General features: G+C 39.5%; 1 protein-coding gene across 6 annotated transcripts in view; it reads left to right on the plus strand.

Moving 5' to 3' along the window:
* The window catches only part of NRG3 (neuregulin 3), a 1,266,499-nt gene that overhangs the window by 851,499 nt on the left and 399,346 nt on the right, over positions 1-15,654 (plus strand). The gene's annotated exons all lie outside the window — the stretch shown is intronic.

Here is a 15,654-nt window from a genome sequence, read left to right on the forward strand (position 1 = left end):
TAGAGCCCATATGAAGTTTAACATTATTACTGTTCACATGTGGTTTATACACATGGTCTTTTTAGAATGACACCATACCTATCCCCTGATTTTCAAGTGTAATAAGACAAATAGGACTTAACTTCCCATTAGAGTAAATGTGCTGTCAAAGATAAACAAAGATGGGCACTGGAAAGGTAGCCAAGACAGATTTTTTTTTTAATTTTTATTTTATATTGGTGTATAGTTGATTAATGATGTTCTGTTCATTTCAAGTGTATGTAAAGTGATTCAGTTGTTCATATACATGTATCTATTCTTTTCCAAATTCTTTTCCCATTTAGGTTGTTAAAGAATGTTAAACAGAGTCTGCTGTTCTATAGAGTAGGTCCTTGTTGGTTGTATATGATAAATATAGCAGTGTTTATTGCGGTAGGGAAGAGTCCTGTGGAAACTGAGCTCAGCTTCACCAGACTAAAAGGCAGGAAACTTTTTTTTTTTTTGTATAATTGCTTTACAATGTTGTGTTTGTTTCTGCTTTACAGCAAAGTGAATCAGCCGTGTGCATATGTATATACCCTCCTTCTTGAACTCCCTTGTGCCTCACCCCAAATCCCACTCTTCTATGTCATCCCAGAGTACCAAGCTAAGATCTCTGTTAGGTATCACGTCATATCTAGTCAGAACTGTCATCATCAAAAAATCTACAAACAATTCTGGAAAGGGTGTGGAGAAAAGGGAACCCTCTTGCACTACATGTGGGAAGGTAAATTGAAAGATCCACTACAGAGAACAGTATTGAAGTTCCTTTAAAAAACTGAAAATAGAACTACCATATGACCCAGCAATCCCACTCCTGGGCATATACCCTGAGAAAACCATAATTCATAAAGACACATATATTCCAATATTGAATGCAGCTCTTTTTAAATGCCAAGGGTATTCTGAAGGAGATACCGAAGGGCAATAGCAGGAGGTGGTTTGGTCCATGTATCTGGGCCATCTGGGGATGACACTTATCTGAGGAAAACAAATTTTCTGTCTTTAAAAACAGGGAGTGCTACGAGTTAGAGCAAGGTGCCCACAGGATAGGACCTTACCTTCCCAAAGGAATGAGAAGAGCTATTTCCTTGAATGTTTGCATCTCAAAGAGAGAAGACAGTTTAAGTAGTAGATTTACATCTCAAAGGGCAGATAAAAGATTTACAGATGTTCCCTGACTTGCAATGTTTTGACTTACAATCTCTTGACTTTAGGATGGTGTGAAGGTGATGTGTATTCAAAGAAATTTTACTTTAAATTTTGAAATTTGGTCTTTCCCAAACTGAAAATATACAATAAGATACTCTCTGCTGATACTGGGCGATGGCAACCAGCCACAATTCCCTGTCAATCACAAAAGAAACAATTCAAACACTTACAGCCATTCTGTACCCATACAAACATTTGGATTGTTGTTGTTTAGTTGTTCTTTTACCTTTAGTATAGTATTGAGTAAATTGCATGAAATATTCAACACTTTATTATAAAATAGGGTTGATGTTGGATGATTTTGCCCAACTGTGAGCTGATGCAAACATTCTGAGCACTGTTAAGGTAGACTATGCTTAGCTATGACATTCCATAAGTAAAGTGTGTTAAATGCATTTTTGACTTACAGTATTTTTGATTTTTGAGAGATTTACCAAGATGTAAGTCCATCTAAGGAGAGGTAGAGCTCTGTAATCAGGTTTCTCAACTATCTACTCTAACTGGGAGTTCAGAGTTCTATCAGCCTATTCTTATGTTTTGACTAGAACAGATAAATAAGTTCTCCTAGCATCATTGAGTTTTCTTAGACAGGCATTTTAAGGGGGGCTGGGTTCATCCTAGGGACACAACCTTAAGCTGCTAGAAACCATGCCAAAGTTCATAGTACAGGAGATTGGATAGACTGGTTATGTGCTGAGAGTATTTTGCAATTCTCAGTAGAAATGCTTTTTTAGTCTAACCCACAGATGACCTCATTGAGGTAATGTGGATGTTTGCAGTGAAATAATATCTTTCAAGCACATTACATCCCTGTAAGCTTCTCAAAGACAACTAAGCCCAAGAATTCCCAGAAAATTAACCCTGTTCAATCAATCAAACCACATAAGTATTGGATGAGGTAGTACTCTAAGATTACGTGGAGCTCAACACATTAAAAAACAACAACAACAACAAGAACTGGTGTGATCTACTTTCCCAAATTCCAAACTTCTCCAACTTCATGATGTCTGAGTATGTGTGTGTGTTTTCCTTTCAGGATGTACAGTATATGCCCAACCCTTCAGTTCAGTTCAGTCGCTCAGTCGTGTCCAATTCTTTGTGACCCCATGAATCGCAGCACACCAGTCCACCCTGTCCATCACCAACTCCTGGAGTTCACTCAAACTCATGTCCATCGAGTCGGTGATGCCAGCCAGCCATCTCATTCTCCGTCGTCCCCATCTCCATCTGCCCTCAATCCCTCCCAGCATCAGAGTATTTTCCAGTGAGTCAACTCGTCGCATGAGGTGGCCAAAGTATTGCAGTTTCAGCTTTAGCATCAGTCCTTCCAATGAACACCCAGGATTGATCTCCTTTAGAATGGACTGGTTGGATCTCCTTGCAGTCCAAGGGACTCTCAAAAGTCTTCTCCAGCACCACAGTTCAAAAGCATCAATTCTTTGGCGGATCAGCTTTCTTCAAAGTCCAACTCTCACATCCATACATGACCACGGGAAAAACCATAGCCTTGACTAGATGGACCTTGGTTGGCAAAGTAATGTCTCTGCTTTTTAATCTAACCCTTAGTGTTGTTCTAATAACCTTGACTTAGGAGTTTATCTGGACTACTGTACATGAGAATACTGGCCCTGGGCTACACTTGGAGCTGATATCTACTCTCAAATCTACTCTCAATATCTACTATTCCTTTAAAACAGTCTGGTATTTAATATGCTGTCTCTTGATTTATAATATTTCATTAAAAGCAGTAACAACAACAGCAGCAAAATGCCTGGTGTTGCTTGTTTTACCTCTCCTCTGTCAGCATGAGAGAGTCATCTCTGTCTCACTAGCAAATAAAAAGGAAGTCACATAAGCAATGTCCAAATTTTGGTGAGAAGGTGTATTCATAGTTGGGCACATCTCCAGTGATTCTGACTTTGAGTGTCACAGCCACTGTAAGATTCAGAACGCTAATTGCTGGGCCCTGAATCCACTTTAATTTATGTAACAGTCATTAACTGGTCAAGTCATTTTCAGAGGCAGAGTCTGATATAGATATCTTTCTCTTAGAATTCCAGAAGAATATCTCCATAATCATATAATCATTTATTTGATAATTGTTATTGAGAGGAGAACCAAATATTAAGTAATTGTTTAGCTTTTATAAAAGAAGCAGATGCTGACACCCCACCCACAGATAGGTGACCGTCCAGACAGTGCATAATCTCTGCTGCTGTTGCTCCTGCTAAGTCACTTCAGTCGTGTCCGACTCTATGCGACCCCATAGACGGCAGCCCACCGGCTCCCCCGTCCCTGGGATTCTCCAGGCAAGAACACTGGAGTGGGTTGCCATTTCCTTCTCCAGTGCATGAAAGTGAAAAGTGAAAGTGAAATCGCTCAGTCGTCTCCTACCCTCAGCGACCCCATGGACTGCAGCATTCCAGGCTCCTCTTTCCATGAGATTTTCCAGGCAAGAGTACTGGAGTGGGGTGCTATTGCCATCTCCGGCATAATCTCTACATTTCATCAAATGATTCTGATGCAGTCATTTCAAGTCCATACACTGGGAAAGAACTCTTTCAGACCCTTTTCCACCTCTGACCAGAGAAGCTTTTGCTCAGATTTGCACACAAACATCTCTAACTGATGTGTGTGTGCTTAGTCACACAGTCGTGTCCAACTCTTTGCGACCCTGTGAATCATAATCTGCCAGACTCCACTGTCCATGGAGTTTTCCAGGCAAGAATACTGGAGTGGGTTGCCATTTCCCACTCCAGGGGATCTTCCCAACCCAGGGGTTAAACCTGTGTCTCCTGAATTGGCCGTCAGATTCTTTACCACCACACCACCTGAGAAGCCCTCTCTAACTGATTCTTGTTGTTCAGTAGCTCAGTTCTGTCCAGCTCTTTGTGACCGCATTGACTGCAGCACCTCAGGCTTTCCTGTCCTTCATTATCTCTTTAGTTCTTCTTTGCTTTCTGCCATTACAGTGGTTATTCAAATTTATTTAAAGATTTTTGCATATTTATAATATTTATTCCACCCTTTTAAAAATATTACAAAACTCTTCTTGATTTATTTTTCTTAGTAAATATTTGTAGTTTTTAAAATGCAGGATCTAAGGATATTTATTGCTATATATTTTAAGTTTTGATGCAATCACAAAGGAGTCCTTTTTAAATTATATTTTAACCAGCTATTTCTAATAATATCCAGATTTTTAAAATATTTATTTGTATTGGATTATATTTGCTTGCTCAGTTGTTTTCAACTAGGAGTGATTTTGCTGCCCAGGAGACTTAGGGATTTCTGGTCATGTGCTGGTTGCCACAATTGGGAGGGGAGGTACTGTTGGCATCTTGAGAGTAGAAGCCATGGGTGCTGCTGAATATCCTATCCTGCTGAAGAAACCTACCAGCAGCAAAGTATTATCCAGCTCAAAACATCAATAGTTCTAAGGTAGAGGATCCCTGCTCTAGAGCCAATCAAGCCTTCAGATAACTGTAGCCCTGCTGACAGGTAGACTGCAATGTTTTGAGAGATTCTGAGCCAGAACCACCCAGATAAGCTGCTTCTAGATTTCTTACTCCCCCAAAGTCTGTAAGCTAATCAATATGTGTAGTTTTAAACTGCTTCGTTTTGGTGATAGTTATACAGCAATGAATATCTAATACCTACCCCCCAGATATGTCTCAAGGCAAGAGGAACTCATATCTTAAGGAACTGAATCAGGCTGGAAATATTAAGGGTGGCTGGAGGTCATAAAAGCACAAGAAGAACATGAGTAACTATTTCTGCAAAATAGTAGATTTGGTGATAGAGTTAATTATCATAGCTCCTGAGTCTTACCAAAACCTCCGTTCCGTCGCTCAGTCGTGTCCGACTCTTTGCGACCCAGTGGACTGTAGCCTACCAGGCTTCTCCATCCATGGGATTCTCCAGGCAAGAATACTGGAGTGGGTTACCATTTCCTTCTCCAGGGGATCTTCCCAACCCAGGGATTGAACCTAGGTCTCCCGCATTGGAGGCAGACGCTTTAACCTCTGAGCCACCAGGGAAACCCAAAACCTCAACTACTGATAATTATAACACCGGTATGATAGAAATGAAACTTGTATGTTTAATAGCTCTTGGGAGAAAGATAACTTCCAAGTAGCTTCCAAGATTTCCAGGAATAAATTAGGGGCCTGAAAATTTGCTGGTAATTTCCAAGATTTCTAGGAACAAATTAGGGGGTAAAATGAGGCTGAGAGATATTACAGAATCAGTAGGTAGAGATAAGTCATTGTTCACAGATGAAACAGTGAAATGAGATGGAGAAGCTAGCAGGACAGAGGAATATTTCTTTAGAGATGATGCAAATATCTTTGTAAACTTCAATGGAGGGTTCAATCAGCAGTAAAGGCTTCGGTGAGCAAAGCGGTCCAGGCCAGAGCTTTGACAATGTGATTGCAGACAAATTCCGTTAATAGCTTACATAAATGAAGATTCTAATTCAGAAGGTGTAACAAGAGGCCACAGATTCTACATATCAGTAACAAACTGCCAGTAGGAGATGGAAGGCCCTTTTGGTTTTTTTTTTTTTTTGCCTTGCAACATGTAAAGTGTTGAAATTCCTAGGTAACTCAGTGGTAGAGAATCCTCCTGCCAATGTAGGAGATATAAGTTTGATCTCTGGAGTGGGAAATAGCAACCCACTCCAATATTCTTGCCTGAAAAATTCCACGGACAGAGGATCCTGGTAGGCTACTGTCCATGGGGTCACAAAGAGTTGGACATGACTGAGCACATATGAGACCTTAGTTCCCTGACCAGAAATCAAACCTGTGCTCCCTACCCTGGAAGCCCCCAAAATACAGAGTCATAAACACTGGGCTACCAGGAAAGTCCCAGGAAATGGAAGGGCTTGATTTTGTCGGGTAACATTTTTTTTCTCAAAAGACCTTAGGGCTGGGAAGAAGTTATATTAATAAGACTGATAATTAGAGAAGGGAAAGAAGATTCCATTCTAATATGAACTGTGCAGGAAAAAAGAATTATTTCTAAAAGGGTCACCCATAATTCTACCAACATTTGACGATACTGGCAATGGAGGATGAAAGTAACAAGGGAAAGGAAACATTTGTAATAGCTGCAAAGAATGAACAATATGGTAATGAAATGTGTCCTGACAGTGAGGGTCCCATGGACTGATGGATAGGGTTTCTTTGAGCCACACCACGGTCATGGAAACAAGACTGGAAGCTCCAGCCCTTAAAAGGCATAACATACAAAGATACATACATACATACATGCACACGCATATGTAGTAGGGCAGCGGGATGTAGTGCCAGAAATTACATACTACTGTGAACTTTTATCTTTCAAAGAGACCCTGGGGCAGCCAAGATTGGCAACTGGAGACCAAGTTGCATAGAACAATTAGACAAGGGAAGTACATTATTTGTGTAGGTTTTAGGGTTTATGAAATGGAACTACAAATACTTTTTTTTTTTTTACCAAAGTATAATTAATTTACAATGGACTGGTAATTTCTGCTGTACAGTGAAGTGATTCAGTTATATATATATGTGTGTGTGTATATATATATATATGCATACACACACACACACATTATTTTTTATATTTTTTCCATTCTGGTTTATCATGGGGTACTGAATATTGTTCTCTGTGCTGGTCAGTAGGACCCTGTTGTTTATCCATTCTATTTGTCATAGCTTACATCTGCTAACATCAACCTCTCACTCCATCCCTTCCCTAACCTCCTTCCCCTTGGCAACCACAAGTCTGTTGTCTATGTCCGTGAGTCTGTTTCTGTTTTATATATGGGTTCATTTGTGTCATATTTTAGATTCCACATGTGAATGATATCATATGGTATTTGCATTTCTCATTCTGACTTACTTCGCTTAGTATGGTACTCTCTAGTTGCATCCATGTGGCTGCAGATTAATTCCTTCTTTTTTTATGACTGAGTATACAAATATGTTTTTCCCCCAGGTTTCATGGGATGTGATTTTAGGTGATACTACATCATGGTGGCGGACTGGACATGACTGTCTTCCCTCTTAAAGGAAGCTTAGAGAAGCTGTGTTGAATGAGAGGATTTAAAATACATTTTATTATTCTCAAGCATTTTATCTCTCGTTCCAGGCTTTTGGCAGGTAGTTAAGACTCAGTGCAACTCATTTTAAAATAAAGAGTCATGTGCTCAGTGACTGTGTAGTGTGCAGGCTTATGAAAATAGCTTGGTGTCATTTTCTAATATAACGAGCAAGAATATGGTATTGACTGAACCTTGGGCTAAAAAGAATTCAGAAATACCTGTTGTTTCATTCTTACTGCATGCAATGTTTAACCTTTCGGGAAAAAAAAAAACTTTCATTCCAGACAAACAGACAGGCTTAAGGTGTAAATAAATTTTGTTACTATATCATCATTTTAAACTTCTTCTAAATGACCAGAGTATGATAAATATGTGGCTAGATATCATTTAATGTGTCTATCAGAGATTTCTATAAATTCTTTTATTATATATTCATTAATTACTTGTTCTGTGTGACTTTTTCTGTTGATATTGAGATAAATAAAATGTGGTTACTTTCCCAAGAAATTTAAAATCTATTAAGGAATCAGCAAGGAAAAATTTACACAGCAATGTAATAAATGGTATGTTAAAGACAAACACCATGGGGGATAATTCCTCTACAATAGAAGAAATTTTGGGTTGGCCAAATCTTTGGCTAATACAGAAGTCTATAGATGAAAAAAACACATATTTTTATGTATTAATATTTACCACCAAAAACATGTTGCTGGGGCAATCTCAGAAGGCTCTAAAGAGTATAAATAATTATATATTGAAAAGAGATTATCTACTTGAGTAGTATGAGATTATTTGTTGCAACTATTATATAAAATATATTGAATAAAATATAGTCATTTAGATTTAAAATTATACATGGCCTTATTTCTTATATACTACAAAAATTTCAAATGGATTTAAATTGTTAAAAAAAACAGAACCACAAAAGGACATGATGAGATAATTGAATTAGTTTTATATTTTCTTAGTGAAGGAGACAATTTTAAGGGAAAAGGCAAAAGAACAGATAAAATGAAGTTTAGTGCTCTGCAGTGTAGGGAAATGTAAAAGACCTTAAATAGCTAAAGCAGTCTTAAAAAGATAGATCCCACAAAATTAAGTAAGCAAGCAACACAACTTAGAAAATAGGCAAAAGATTTTAAGAGATGTTTCACTAAAGAAGATGTATAGGTAGTATGTCTCATCTATCCCTATGGCAGCATAAAATGGCATAGAAACTTTGCAAAATATTTTGGTAATTTATTAAAATGCTAAATTTAAGCCTATGGTCTCCTAAGTATTTACTCAGACATTAAATTTTATGTTTATACAAAAGCTTGTCATGAACATTCACACAAGTTTTATTTGTAATAAAGAAAATCAGCAAATAAACCAAATGGCTTTACTGCTACACAGTACAAACAGGTGAATCTCAAGGAAAATAACACCAGAGGAAAGAAACCAGAGGGGGAAAAAAGGGTATATGCTTATGATTCCACTTAGATTAAACACTGGGGCATGCAATCTAGTATATATTGACAGAAAGTAGACCAGTGGTTGCATGAGAGCGGGGGGACTGGGGAAGGGTGGGAGGAGGAATACAAAGATACTTAGAAACTTTTGAGAGTGATTTATATGCTCATTATCTTTTAAAAAAAAATACTAAATTTGTTTTATTGGAAAATAGTTGATACACAATGTCATATTCATTTCTGCTGTAGAGAAGGCTGATTCAGTTTTATGAACACACACATTCTTTCTCATATGATTTTCCATTGTGATTTATCAAAGGATATTGAATATAGTTTCCTGCTATACATTAGGGCCTCCAGTTCATTCAGTTGCTCAGTCATGTCCAACTCTTTTCGATGCCATGAACTGCAAAACGCCAGGTCTTCCAGTCTATCACCAACTCCCAGAGCTTGCTCAGACTTATGTCCATCGAGTTGGTGATGCCATCCAACCATCTTATCCTCTGTCGTCCCCTTCTCCTGCCTTCAATCTTTCCCAGCATCAGGGTCTTTTCCAGTGTCAGCTCTTCGCATCAGGGGACCAAAGTATTGGAGTTTCAACTTCAGCATCAGTCCTTCCAATGAATATTCAGGACTGATTTCCTTTAGGATGGACTGGTTGGATCTCCTTGAAGTCCAAGGGACTCTCAAGAGTCTTCTGCAACACCACAGTTCAAAAGCATCAATTCTTCAGTGCTCAGGGATACATACATGACTACTGGAAAAACCATAGTTTTGACTAGATGGATCTTTGTTAGCAAAGTCTCTGCTTTTGAATAGGCTGTCTAGGTTGGTCACAGCTTTTCTTCCAAGGAGCAAGGATCTTTTAATTTCATGGCTTCAGTCACCATCTGTAGTGATTTTAGAGCCCGCAAAATAAAGTCTGTCTTTTCCATTGTTTCCCCATCTATTAGCCATGAAGTGATGGGACATGATGCCATGATCTTAGGTTTTTGAATGTTGAATTTTAAGCCAGCTTTGTCACTCTCCTCTTTTACTTTCATCAAGAGGCTCTTTAGTTCCTCTTCGCTTTCTGCCATAAGGGTGGTGTCATCTGCATATCTGAGGTTATTCATATTTCTTCTGGCAACCTTAATTCTAGCCTGTGCTTCATTCAACCCAGCATTTTGCATGATGTACTCTGCATATAAGTTAAATAAGCAAGGTGACAATATGCAGCCTTGATATACTCCCTTCCCAATTAGAAACCAGTCTCTTGTTCATGTCCAGTTCTAACTGTTGCTGCTTTATCTGCATGTAGATTTCTCAGGAGGCAGGTAAGGTGGTCTAGTATTCCCATCTCTTTAAGAATTTTCGACAGTTTGTTGTGATCCACACAATCAAAGGCTTTAGTGTAGTCAATGAAGCAGAAGTAGATGTTTTTCTAGAGCTCTCTTGCTTTTTCTGTGCTCCAACAGATGTTGGCAAATTTATCTCTGGTTCCTCCGCCTTTTCTAAATCCAGTTTGAACATCTGGAAGTTCTCGGTTCAAGTACTGTTAAAGTCTATCTTGGAGGATTCTGGGCATTACCTTGCTAGCGTGTGAAATGAGTGCAGTTGTGCAGTAGTTTGAACATTCTTTGGAACTGCCTTTCTTTGGGATTGGAATGAAATCCCATTGCCTTTTTTTGGGACTGAAAACAGTGACAGATCTTTTTTGTATTGTTCTTCTGTGAATTCTTGCCTCCTCTTCTTAATAGCTTCTGCTTCTGTTAGGTCCATACTGTTTCTGTCCTTTATTGTGCCCATCTTTGCATGAAATTTTCCCTTAGTATCTTTAATTTTCTTGCAGAGATCTCTAGTCTTTCCCATTCAGTTGTTTCCCTCTGTTTCTTTGCGTTTATCACTTAGGAAAGCTTTCTTATCTCTCCTTGCTATTCTTTGGAACTCTGCATTCAGATGGATATATCTTTCCTTTTCTCCTTTGCCTTTTGCTTCTCTTCCTTTGTCAGCTATTTGTAAGGCCTCCTAAGGCAACCATTTTGCCTTTTTGCATTTCTTCTTCTTGGGGATGATTTTGATCACTTCCTCCTGTACAATGTTATGAACCTTGTTTTTTATCAGCTCTGTGTATGTTAGATTGTATCTGCTAATCCCAAACTCCTAGTGCATCCCACCCTCACCTCCTTCCCCCTTGGCAACCACAAGTCTAATCTCTATGCCTGTGAATCACTTTCTGTTTCATAGATTCAGTTAATTTGTGTCATATTTTAGACCTCCACATACAAGTGACATCAAAAGATGTTTGTTTTTCTCTTTCTGACTTACTTCATTTAGTGTGGTAATCTCTAGGTTCATCCTTGTTGCTGCAGATGACATTATTCCCTTATTTTTATGGCTGAGTAATAGTCCATTGTATATATGTACCACATCTTTTATATCCACTTATCTGTCAGTGTTTAGCTGGTTCCCATGTCTTGGCCACTGTGAACAGTGTTTCTATGGATATTGTGGAGCATGTTTCTTTTTGAATTATTGATTTGTCTGTATATATACCCAGGAATGGGATTGCTAGATCATATGGTAATTTCATATGAAGCTGAAGCTCCAACACTTTGGCCACCTGATGTGAAGAACTGACCCACTGTAAAAGAGCCTGATGCAGGGAAAAATTGAAGGTGGGAGGAGAAGGGGACAGCAGAGGACGAGATGGTTGGATGCATCACCAACTCGATGGACATGAGTTTGAGCAAGCTCTGGGAGTTGGTGATAGACAGAGAAGCCTGGCGTGCTGCAGTCCATGGGGTCGCAAAGAGTCAGACATGACTGAGAGACTGAACTGAACTGATGGTAATTTTATATTTAGCTTTTTGAGGAACCTCCATACTGTTTTTCATAGTATGCACCAACTTACATTCCCACCAACAAGGTAAGAAGGTTTTCTTCCAGGTTCCATCTGAAGTCACGGAATTAAGATCCTGCAAGCCACTTATTCCAACCAAAAAGAAATTTTTTAAAAATTGTAGCTTTTTAAAAGATGCCATTTTGACCAGTGTGAGGTGGCATCTCATTGTCATTTGTAGTTCTCTAAAAGTAGTGTTGGAACATCATTTCATGCTTGCTTGTCATCTGTATGTCTTCTTTGAATAAATGTCTATTTAGGTCTTCTGGACATTTTTCAATTGGCCTGTTTGTTTTACAGCTGCTGAGTTGTATGAGCTGTATATTTTGGAAATTTAAACCTTGTTGGTCACATAATTTGCAAATATTGTCTTCCATAGACTGTTTTGTTTATGGCCTATGCTTATTGTTTTGGTTGTGGTCCATGGTTTCATAGGTGTATACATATTTCAAAACTTATCAAATATTTCTTTTAAATATGTGGATTTTATTGTATATCAGTTAAACCTAGATAGAACTATTAAATTATATTTTTTTATTCAAAGATTTTTCCTATGGCAAATAATATATGTATTAGGATATACATATATGTGTATATGGAGAAATAGAGATACATGTTTTGAGTTACTTTCAGTTTTGTGCCTATTAACTGTGCTACTCAGTAGGAGTAGATTTTTAATGTATCACATGCATTTCTATTATTAGGTAATCTGATAAATATATATATGTATATATATATCAAATATATAGTACATATAATCTGATTTATATGGTGAACCTTAGGGTGTAGCCATATTCATTGGGTAAGCAGTAACAGCAGCTCAATTAAAAATTGTTATATTTCATTCAATTGTCAATTCTGTTTACTTTTAGTTGTGCTCAGATCACTAGGAGTTATAGGAAGGAGGATCTCCAGAGCTTACATGACTGATCATGTGTGTGTATGTGTGGTGTGTAGAAGTTCAATGATTTTGAGTCTCTAACCAGAGCTAGAACTGTGTATGTGGTATACTTACGTAGGCAGGTCTGTGGGAGTCACAGTGGTATGCTGAGGTGGTATGGGAATTAGTACAGTGCTTTCGAAAACAAAACACACATGAACTTTAATCAGACATTTGTCTGCGATGAGAAGCAAGAAGAGATGATCCAAATAAGAGCATTAAACAAAGACCCCAGGGTCATTAATGCTTCAGGCCTTTCAGCTAACAAACACAGATATACAGAAGCCTCATCAGCAGGCAGGGCTAGGTTTTCTGCCCGCTGTAAGGGGTGTTTTATAGAGGGCTTGGAGAATAAGCACCTCCTTCTCTCCATACCCTTATTTAAGCAGGCTTTTAAAAGCTAGAAGGGAGAGCACAGACCTAGATGAGACTGATTTTGCTGGCGATATGGATGTCAAGTTTGCTGTACCTACATAGCTCTGTTGCTAAAATAATAGACCTGCGTTGTGTGTTGTCATGGCTGTCTCTTTCCTTCTCTTTTATTTCTTTTATTATGTCTTTGAAGTGACTTTGATGTGTGAATGCAAAGGAACATATGAAGAGGAGTGGGGGAGTGGTGTTGAGTGCCCTGTAGGCTACGGGTTGTTTGTCCATCAGACAGAATCACATTCTGCTTTAGAAAACTTTCAAAGCCACCAGCAAGGTTCTAAAAGACTTTTTTTTATCGTCAATACACATGAGCCTTTTCACAGAGTGTGTTTGTAATTAATGGGAGGCCCATGGTATCCTTAGAAAAGGGTTTCCCTGGTGGCTCAGAATATAAAGAATCTGCCTGCTATGCAGAAGATACATTTTCGATCCCTGGCTTGGGAAGATCCCCTGGAAAATAGAATGGCTACCCAGTCCAGTATTCTTGCCTGGAAAATCCCATGGACAGAGGAGCCTGGCAGGCTAGAGTCCATGGGGTCTCAAAGAGTCAGACATGACTGAGAGACTAACACTTAGGGTATCCTTCCTCTAAAAGATGTGTATACATGAAGTTAGACTTTGGAATTGCCAAGGTATTTGCCTTAAAACCACTCACAGAAACAGCTTCAATTCTCAGGCCAGGGACAGAGTCAGTCACAGCTCAAATGGCCACATGATGTTTCAGAAGGGCCAGGCTGAAACTGTGGGACAAGGACATGTGCAGGGTCCCAGAGTCCCAGCTACTGCCTTAACATTTTCATATACACTCACATTTCACCCTCATCTCATCACTGGGAAGGAGCATATCATTTAGAGCCTCATGATTTGACCAAAGATCCTTAGGATAGAGGTGTATTTCTTTCTCACATAGAGTTCTTAGTAAGAGCCCAAGGCAAGTGTGAAGGCTCTGTCAAGTCAGTAGAGTTAAAGGCATTTTTTAACTTTATGTTTTGCTCTGCCTCACACATGGCTTCTTTCCTCCAAGTCACACAATAGCTACTAGAGCTCCAGCTATTATAACTGCATCCCAGGTAGGAATAATGAAAGGACAAGAAGGGCGAAAAGAGCTTCTTGAAGCACCATTTTGTGACTTCTACCTGTAGTCTCTTAGTTGCAATTATTATCATTACAAATTAAAAGATTATATTTTCTGACCGAACAACTGGGGGGAAAGATAATGAATAGATATGTAGCAGTCTCTGGCCAGACAGGAATAAGTATCCCCATTAAAAACTGAGTTTCGGTGAGATAAACGAACTAGACCAAGGTCATCACTGAGCCAGAAAATGCTGACAGACTCTTCCATGAGGAAAATCTAAGCGGGCCTGATGCTTGTTTCAGCTCCTCTGCCATTGCATTTAACAGAGGCTGAGTTACCTAAGCCAATTAGAATTAAAGTATCTGAATGGAGACAAACCAGACAGTCACTGTGTGCAGAGAATGTGGGCTGAGAGCATGTGCGAAGGGAACGTGAACAAGAACTGTCACCTGTCTGGAATATCTTTCCCCCCAGATAGCCCCACAAGCCCACAACCATACCTCACGCCATAAAGGGCTTTGACAAAGGTGAAGAGGAATTCCATGAGTGCTCAGCTGGCTGGTCTACATCAGCATGGAATGGGAAAGAGGGCACCTAAGAGACCCTAGAGTCCCTTGGACTGCAAGGAGATCCAACCAGTCCATTCTAAAGGAGATCAATCCTGGGTGTTCATTGGAAGGACTGATGCTAAAGCTGAAACTCCAATACTCTGGCCACCTCATGGGATGAGTTGACTCACTGGAAAAGACTCTGATGCTGGGAGGGATTGGGGGTCGGAGGAGACGGGGAAGACAGAGAATGAGATGGCTGGATGGCATCACCGACTCGATGGACATGAGTTTGAGTGACCTCCGGGAGTTGGTGATGGACCGGGAGGCCTGGCGTGCTGTGATTCATGGGGTCGCAGAGAGTCAGACATGACTGAGCGACTGAACTGAACTGAAGCGACCTTTTGAAAACCCAGTGTGCCTTGAGCTCAGTGAGACCATCAAGAGGGACTGTCACTACAAACCTTAGAAATGTGAGGTCTGTATGAAGATGCTCAAAGCTGCAGTCACATCATCCCATGCCTCAGGTCAGCTACTGATGATGAGTATGTTTATAGCTAACCTTCTGTACCCAAATCCTAACTGGACTTTGAAAAATCAACGCTAAGGGGTATCTCCAGGGCTAGGAACGATATCCAAGACAACTGACCTGCTAGGTCACTGACCTCAGTTGAATGTAAGGTTTCACTGGAAGCATAAATCATCAAGCTGGTCAGCTTAAGCTAACCCATGGCATGCCCATTCCCTGGGGATGTTTGCTTGTGGCAGGGCTAGCAAAGCCCAGGCTTACAGTCTGATATATTTCTGTGCTCACATCCCGTTCTCTTATACCTTTACCCGCAGACTCTAAATGAATTTTTAGGGCCACGATATATATCAAACTGATGACAGTTGTGCCTGAGCTACTTCAGTCTTTGAAACAGTAAGTGCTCTGAGTATTGTCTTCATAACAGTTTTCAGCGTTGCTTACTGTGCTTCGCCCTCCCCTTCATGTACTTTCATCCTATAC

Source organism: Moschus berezovskii, chromosome 12 (genome assembly GCF_049115385.1).
Source record: "Moschus berezovskii isolate FMDL1 chromosome 12, NW_MosBer_1.0, whole genome shotgun sequence".
In the NCBI taxonomy this organism is placed as follows: Eukaryota; Metazoa; Chordata; class Mammalia; order Artiodactyla; family Moschidae; genus Moschus; species Moschus berezovskii.